This window comes from Lepisosteus oculatus, chromosome 20, assembly GCF_040954835.1.
Source record: "Lepisosteus oculatus isolate fLepOcu1 chromosome 20, fLepOcu1.hap2, whole genome shotgun sequence".
Taxonomy (NCBI): domain Eukaryota; kingdom Metazoa; phylum Chordata; class Actinopteri; order Semionotiformes; family Lepisosteidae; genus Lepisosteus; species Lepisosteus oculatus.
Genome location: NC_090715.1, coordinates 3139219 through 3147912, shown reverse-complemented (window position 1 = coordinate 3147912; position 8694 = coordinate 3139219). Strand labels below are relative to the sequence as shown.

The following is an 8694-nucleotide window of genomic DNA, read 5'->3' as shown; positions in this document are numbered from 1 at the left end:
TATTTTTTTCCTTTTAGGTGTGTTCATATATATTTTTAAGTCTCGAATGGATGGGTTAGTCCTCCTTCTAACACGCAGAGATAAAGTCTGCATTTTAATGCCCAAACCACTCTGTTTTACGAGGGAAAATGTTGCTTTTGTGAAAAACAAGCAAGCACCATTTAAAAAAAATAAATATGTGCTGCACTCGCCTTGCCAAAGCTGTTGTGTTGAGCCCACAGAAACCTACAGTAACAGACATTAACTGTCCGGCTTTAAGAAATTTATTTTCCTGTTAACTGGAGAAATATAAAGGTTTCGACAGCAGCACATAAAACGGCATGCTGAGCGAGTAAGCACATAATGGATACATTTCACTGATAAAAGGAGGGTAAGAGAACCACAGGGCACTGCGAGAGCAGCCAGCGGGCTCTGGGAAAGCTTTATTTTGGCCTCTTTTTATTTTTTAGAAATGCACGGATAAATTCAAATTAAGACGCAGGGGGAGATTTTGTGATTTGTGCGCAAACAGCTTCGCGTCCCGTTCTGTTGTAAGTGATGGCGTGTGTGAAATGGGTTAAACGGTGATCAGCGCAGTCAGACTCAATTCCCCCTACTGGCCTACTAGAGGAAATATAGATGGAAATGGAAATGGCAGAACTACTGTATTAGATGTACACACTGTGTATACATCGAAATTCTCGTGGAATCTTAGCTATATTGTTATGGTTGTATTTATCCTAAATCACTATTTTTGGCTGTGTTTTTATGTTAATGTTTCAGCTGTAGTATTACAGGGGCAACATATATTAATTGGGTCTAATTATATATAGCGGGACTGTGATAAAGACGGTATTCATCAAAAACATTTCAATTCTGCCCCTTTCGCAGAGGATAAGTAGTCGCGGCGGTTTCAGTTAAAGTAATCAAGGCACGGATAATGCTCTTTGACCTCTTGAAGAAGAAACATTTAAAAATAACGGGGGAAAAAAAACAAAGAATTGGGTTTCCATTTCGAATAGAAAGGGGAAGTTGTTTGGAATGCAACCGGAGGGAGTAATCCTCATTTATACATATAACCAGGGAGGAAAAGGCGTTAATCTCTATTCTGAACAATAAAAACGTTAAATTTAGCACACACCAGCCTGCTATTACCCAATGGGCTCTCTCTGCTTCGCACCTCAATCATATGAAAGGTCTCTTTACGATATGTGGAGGAAGAGACAGTAGCCAGCTCGATTTAATTACAGCCAATCTTTGATTATTGGAGTTCAGGGAAGGTTCACCAAGTAGCAGCGTTTCTGCTTGATCCAAGTAACACACCAGGGACTTTAATAAAACATTTTGCTCATTGTGGGAAAGTAATGGCCAACAATGTAAACTTGCGACTTGACAACAGATGTTAGCGCGCTTAGTGGAAACAAGGTGTTGTAAAATTAATTTTCATTTGAATTATTTACTGCATGCGTAAAATCCTTTATGAAGTAGGTTACGTGGATCATTAAAATCTCGGATTCAATCAAAGAGACGCTGAAAAGCGTTTTAAACAACTATCAAGTCCGTTAATTTTTTTTTTCAAAGCTGGTATTTCTGCTGTGATTTATATTTAATATGTTTGATTATTTAATAGAGGCAGATCAAAAGGCGTTCCAGAAAAGCTCGATGTGGATGTTTTCCTAATTAAATTACACTGAATTAATATTTGAAAACAAATATCTAGCACTTTTGTTTCTAGCTCGTTATAGAAAGAAACTTTTGGAAGAGATGCGCGCCGTTTTCCCCGTAAAATTAAATGCGTGAAGTAACACACCATTTAGAATCTGGATGGTGTAGAGCTCATTATCCAGTGTAATAAGGTATGCTAAATCCACAGGAATAAATGACAAACGGCTAATGACATGTTCAGTGGAACAAACCTTCTCCAATCAGTGACAAAGAAAGCAGATGTTGTGTAATTATGAAAAGATTTGCTCGGTGCAACTCTTCATAGAACAGAAAATCAAAGCAACGTGTTTTTCTCGTGGTGATATTTTTTTTTTACGAGAGCGACGCATCAGGATACAAAACATTCTAAAAGAGTTCCTGTGGAATTGGAAACAGTGTTTTTATAGGGCTCGAAGAGGGGAGCAAGACATTAGTGTTCATGATACGTCTGAAATACTATGGTGTCCTGTTGCCACTGTATTCTTGTCCTTCAGTATATCTTAAAAATAATACAGTTGCCTCACGTTGGTTCCTTGCGGAATAACATTCTCCTAACAATAACTTGAATAACAGTAAGAATATAAACTCAGCCATAATTAGCACAGTATAAATCATCTGCACCCATCCTGAAGTATCTGTGTGTTACTCCAGTAATCACAAATGCAGCAGAAATCACAAAAGTACAGACCATAAATTAACTAAGATGTATTAACTCCCATTAAATCAATAGGTGTCTTCACATATACTGTAAGTCCTTACGTATAGAATGCACTATTATTACACTATGTATTGTATTCATATGTGTTTTCAAAAAAGGACACATTCTCAGGTCTTTGTCTTGGCTCACACACTCCCAACTAGCTACAACACACTTGCAGAACAGAAATAAGGAAGTGGAATTGCTCTTTAACCTGCACAATGTGATAAATTGTACCACTTAACAATAGTGTATCCTGAGGTCCAGGCCATTGTAAGCAGTTGTCTTCACAATGTGTGTCTTGTGCGAGAACTATGCTCCCAGTTCTGGATTTGGGAGAGTAATTTATTTCTTGAGGCTCATACATCACTTGAGAAAACAAAGGCTTTAAGTGCAGATGTTTATCAGTTTCCTCGGTCCGTGTTCCTCTTTTCCGAAGTACAGACCTCGTGTCTCCCACAGTTCACAGGCTGATGAGCTGGAATGCCAAGTTTCCACAATTGAAAGAAGGACCTCTGTGCTCTAGGACAAGCACAAGACCACCTCTTCCCAGACCGGACTGATCAGGGACAGAATGCACTATAATTACACTGTGCCCTTGCAAGATCTGAATACCGTTAGCTTTTAGACCACAGGATTTCACAAAGTGGTCGAGCCTCTTGAACAAATCATTAATGTGTAAAAGCACACAGCACCCCGCTGGCAGTCCAGTGTTTTAAAGACTCCTGTAAATACTGTCTCCACTCCTCACTGCAAACACAGTATTCCAATAGGGAAAAAAAACAGTTAATATGTTTTCGCACTCGCCTGACACATCACACACTTTTGGAGCTGGGCAAAGTTACAAAGGAGAGAGCAAGAAGTAACTAATAACGAAAAAGAAACTCCTGAGGCAAAATATTCTTCTGCCTTGTAGAAGAACAACGCTTTCAAAAACCATGAAGTGCAAGCACATTAACACCAACCCTAAAAACATGTTTTGTTAAAAAAACATTCAACCTGAGCAGACAAAGTAAAATGTCACTCAATATTCCATTTACTTTCTTATATAATGCAATAATGCATACTATTCATTTTGTACATTGTTTTATCTTAAACATGTAAAAATCTCTTTCAGAAACACTGGGCTAAGCAGTTTCCCATGTAGTTGTTCACTGTGTGAAGATCCTACTTTCACAGCATAAACATAATCACAAGCAGATGTGCGAGAACAAATTCGTGTTAAATTCGGAAGAGTTTTCAAAAAGCTTGTCCTAAAAAACCTTCGATCTTTATTTGCTGTGCAGGTTTGATTACAAAAGCTCTGCCCTGCTCTGCGCCAGGCTTATCTGGTGAGAGATGCAGAGTCTACACACGGCCATCTTATCTTACACTGGGAGACTCGTACCTTCACCATGATCTCCATGGGAGCACAGAAGACCACACTGTCCCCAGCACATACTGCAGTGCACCAGAGTACATGTGGCAGCAAAAATGCATATTAAAGTACAAGAAATATACATGCCAATAAATTATGCTAAGTGAAAACACATGGAAAACAAAATGCAAATGGCATGAATTAGGCAACTCTTAATGGAAGAACATCTTGCATCTTGAGAGCTCTTCTTTAACAATACTACAGACCGAAGGGTGTCCTGCTAATCTGAAGGGCTGACTGTCGGTCAGATCCTAGAATTCTGTCTCCACCAAAATAGAAACAGCTGTGGAAGAACGACAATCAGGCAGGACCAGCGCCATATAGCAATTAATGATTGGAAATGTTGTGATCAGAGTCTTCTCGTTTATTTCTGTTACTTTTCTTTTAGTCTGTCGCTTTTAATTACAATCTTTTTCATTTCAGAATATAAAAGACACTTGATTTGTTGTCCTGTTCAATTTGAAGTCTTGTATAGTGTAACTGTTTTCACTGCGAAATGACAATATTCTTTCCTGCTCATTTTTTACTGTTAAATATAAAGGCAACAACATGTCGAAAAGAGTTAACACACCCATTCAAGGATAGACTGGTAGGTTAACGGGGATAAACGTCTGCATTGCTGTGAGTTTCTTACACTAATATGAATCCAACTATGGTTTGCCACAACTATGAACCTTTATATCAACCGAAACTAAGCTCTTCAGAGTTAGAAAACTGTCACACTCAGAGCTGTGAAAGACTTTGAAGGAGCCACAGCTCACATTTTTATCTTAATTTTAAATGAATAAAGCCCTATAATATCAGGATGTCTGAGAGACAAAATACACTAGAATTCTGAGAATAAAGGCAGACTGCAACGAAGAATTGTATTTTAAGTTTAAGAATATGCTTTGGCCTCCCCATGTAGCTGAGTCAGAGTCCCCCTGTAATTTTCAATGATGGTGACCGTGGTTGAGTGGCACGTTCACAAAGAATGCTGGGAAGGAAAGTCTGAAGTCCTTCAGTTATAGAACATAACAAAGGTTACAAATGAGGGGAGGCCACTAAACTCATCTAGCCCAATGGCCAGTGAGTAGTTAATTGATCTGGTCTCATCGAGCCATTTCTTGAAAGAAGGCAGGGTATCAGTTTTGACAACATGACTGGGAAGCTTATTCCAGACTTCGACCACACTTTGTGGAAGATGTGTGCTGAATGGCCCCCTCTTGTTTGTGACTGTTCTCACTGATCTATTTATGATCAGACCACGGAATGGGGGAGGGTGATACCTTCTGCTCATGCAATGATAACTAATGGGCCGGGCGGTACCTGCTGGCTGGTACCTCCTGAGCCAATGTATTGCCTGGAGGGTGAATCGCCCGAACTCTCACTGATAAAGGCCCACTCCGTGGTCTGATTGCAAGCACATCGGCTGCTGTTCCTCTGAATTTGTTCTTAAAACGGTGTTACAATGATTCTCAACCCTCCGGCCTCGCTTCACTGTTTGGCTCCACTGAGCATACTCACACTCAGAGCTGCTGCGGCGGAGTGACACACAATCCACTTTCATATTGCAAATCATCATGAAGTAAAAAAGTGTGGATTTAATTTGATTTCTAGATTTTGCATGGCCATTCCTGTGGTGATAACGTGCCCTCAATACTTTCAAAGGCATGTAATATAACTGGAATAACCACTTCTCAACAGGTGCCTTGGCCCTCAAACTTCAGATCCACATTCGCTGCACCCTGATTATACCACAGCACTGGTGAGCATGAATTAAAAAGAAAGTAACCTGTTTCTTTTGTCACTGAAAAAAACAAGACGATAAATTAAACAAGTACTAATCGCCCTCTGTACAAAATTGCAGAAGAAAACCAAACTCCCTGCGGAATTGTCTCCCTGTGGCTTTTCTGTCTCCAGGAGTTAGGGACAGTCCCTGGTTTCCAGGGGTCCTACATGTCCGGTCTTGCTGTGCTCAAGAGACAGTGCTATACAACGATCCTATGTCCTGCTTGGTCCGGGACTCTCTGGCTCACAGCTAGTTTGCGTGTATTTAACAGCCAGTCACAGCTGTATTCAGTTTAAATGTAACAGGATAAGATTTCATCTGTTAAAAAGTGCATTTGAAAAAAAAAATCTAGTATTTTAATATTGAGGGGAATGTGCTGAAACAATAGAGAAATGTTATTGTGTAACAACAAATGGCCTACGCTGGAGTGTTTATTATTGTTTATAATCTCTCAAAAATTAAATGAAATATGACACAGTACGATACAGATTTGAAGACCCTGGTTTAATCTGTTGTTGAGCTTTGTTTCCTTATATTACTTACAGCTTTTATTAGTAGATAAAGCACAAGACAGACCTTTTACAAAAAGACTTTCAGTGACAGTAGTTCTTTTATCCATAACTATTTAGAACATTTCCCATTGTCAAAATTACATATAAATAAACAGTACGTGAACATATCAGCTCTCAGCTGATATCAAAATAATGACTTTTAGAAAATTAAATGAGTAGTTACGAATCCATTACAAAACAAGTAGTTAAAAGTGAGTCTTTATTTGTTATTTGTTTGTTGGGAATGTGAAGTATGAATTGATCGTTGTTATGTTATTTTAGAGCTATTTTAACTTACATGTGATGGGTAATTACTTAACAATTCTTGCTTAATATGTCTCTGATTGTATTTTCATTCTCACTTTGTAAAGAGATGCAAATCATTTGATAAAATCACAAAGCCATGACAATTCATTCCTCTGCAGCCCTAGGGAGTCTAGTTCTTGTGCGGATAAAGACAGGTTCTGGCTTGTGTAGGGTCAATTACTGCAAAATGTCACACCGTTAAAGTACACATAAAATGATCATTATTCAGAATATATTGTAACCTTTGTGCCAGATTAACCTTTGTTGCTTTAAACTTTAGAGAGCACAGAAAACAAAACTCCAAACCCTCTTCTTTTTTACGTGCATCGGGTCTGCGTTCCTTCACCATACAGGTTGTAAATGTTTTACTTTGATTTGAGATACATGACAATAAATTAAGGGACATTTATCAAAGTTGCTTTGTTGTAATGCTGACAAAAGCTGCTTTTTGCAGAAATAACTGCATTATACATACACACTTAGCAGTACCCTGCTTCTTTTGAAGTTTTTTTTTTTATTTATTTATCTGATACCGGTCTTTCGATAAGGGTTGAGCAACGCTCTGCAATTAGTTCCACACAGCGAGGATCCAGGAAGGACTTGTGCAGGCCAGGCCTCGGACCTGGACCTTCATCAAGGGACCCAGAGAAATAATAGCAGAAATCAAAAAGCTTCAAACTACTGCACATTGCGGAAGGTAAATATTTACACACTGGAGCACAAACTGCTGTTTGAAGTCTCTGTGCTGAAATGTGAAGGAGGCTGAAAACAAGGGAGAGTCTGATAATCAGACATTCCCCATTATACCGAACTGTTTCTTGAGTTCCCAAGGGCAGCGCCTTTTAAACCCACAGTACAACAACCAGGCAGATTCTCATGGTCACATCATCCTGAGCACATTTTCTTTCCTACAGGGAAACAATGTTTCATATTACAGTTACACAGAGAAACACTTTGGGATCTCCAGCTAAAATCTTGCTGCTCTTTTTTTCCCCACATTCATATTTCCAATGGGCTTTCTGTCAACAAAGCAAACATCTACTGTAAACAAGACTAGCTTGTCTTCACACTAAAAGTCTTCATCACTGTCATTTCCTTTCTTGGTAAGCACAGAAGCCCAACATTTTAATTTGAAAATCACCACTCTCCCCACTCAATTAAAGCATATAACTTTACTAATGATTCATATAGGTTTCTTTTTATTTATAGATAAACCATTAGATGGTTTGGGGGGTCTGAAGAGCCGGACTGTAGTGCTGTAGGTAAATGTATTGTATCAATTCTACATCACTGTTTAGATAAAAATTCTGCTGAATGTGCTGTGCTGACGCTTATGGTGAGGGAATTGCAAAAATGTATTGTAATTAAATAAAAGGTTATTGAAATTCATTCATCAGACTATTCTCATAAGGCAACACAGAAAAGCAACTGGCCTGACTGGAGCAGTAATCACAATTAAGATCAATTCAATACAATTCAATTACTTATCCACAACTGGCCCTGAAGAGCCGGAAGAAAGCAATTGTATAAGTAGACTACATCAAAGTTTCAGCGCGCTTACTCTCAAATGGGTTCTCCAGGAGAAAAAAGAAAACATCCTCTAAACAATGTGACCCGCTAAGGATATATATGTTGAAGAATACGTGCCTTATACATATTTATATTATTTTGTGTGATTCAATGATGCTACATATGTTCAAGGCACAATTCTTAACATAAACACGGATTTGTCTTCTGAAGGAAAAATTCCTGAAGAATTGCAGTTTGGATTCTGTAAAACATTTACATACTTGAGCGCTTGATTCTGTATCACATGAAATTATTTATCGAGCTTAACAGCAGAGAGCCTGCAGTTCCAGTGTGCACACAATGAGCGCACATGTATCTCTTTACATATTTGTGTGTTTGTGTCTGTTTGTTGTGTTTGTGGGCTGAGGGGCACGTGACCCACAGATGTGAAGGAGGAGAAAAGGCGAAATCACATTTGCCTGCTTTCATCATAGGCTGACTGTCTCTCTCCAACAATGCGGAAAATAAATACTGCATTTACAGCATTATTGAAATTACAAATTTTATAAATCCCTGGTACATGAAGTAAGCTTAATAACTCTGGTTAGTTATTCATTGCAAACCACAGTGCAATCTGCTTGAGTTCATTTCACAGAGAAAAATAAGTGGAGCTTTCATCGTGAGTGCCTGTATTTATGGCAGGCAGAGCAAGTGACATTAAGAAAGCCACACAATCCCCTCATTCAGCCTTTAATAAGGA

General features: G+C 38.7%; 1 long non-coding RNA gene across 5 annotated transcripts in view; it reads right to left on the bottom strand.

Moving 5' to 3' along the window:
• Positions 1-8694, bottom strand: part of LOC107080047 (uncharacterized) — an 81064-nt gene that overhangs the window by 40991 nt on the left and 31379 nt on the right. The gene's annotated exons all lie outside the window — the stretch shown is intronic.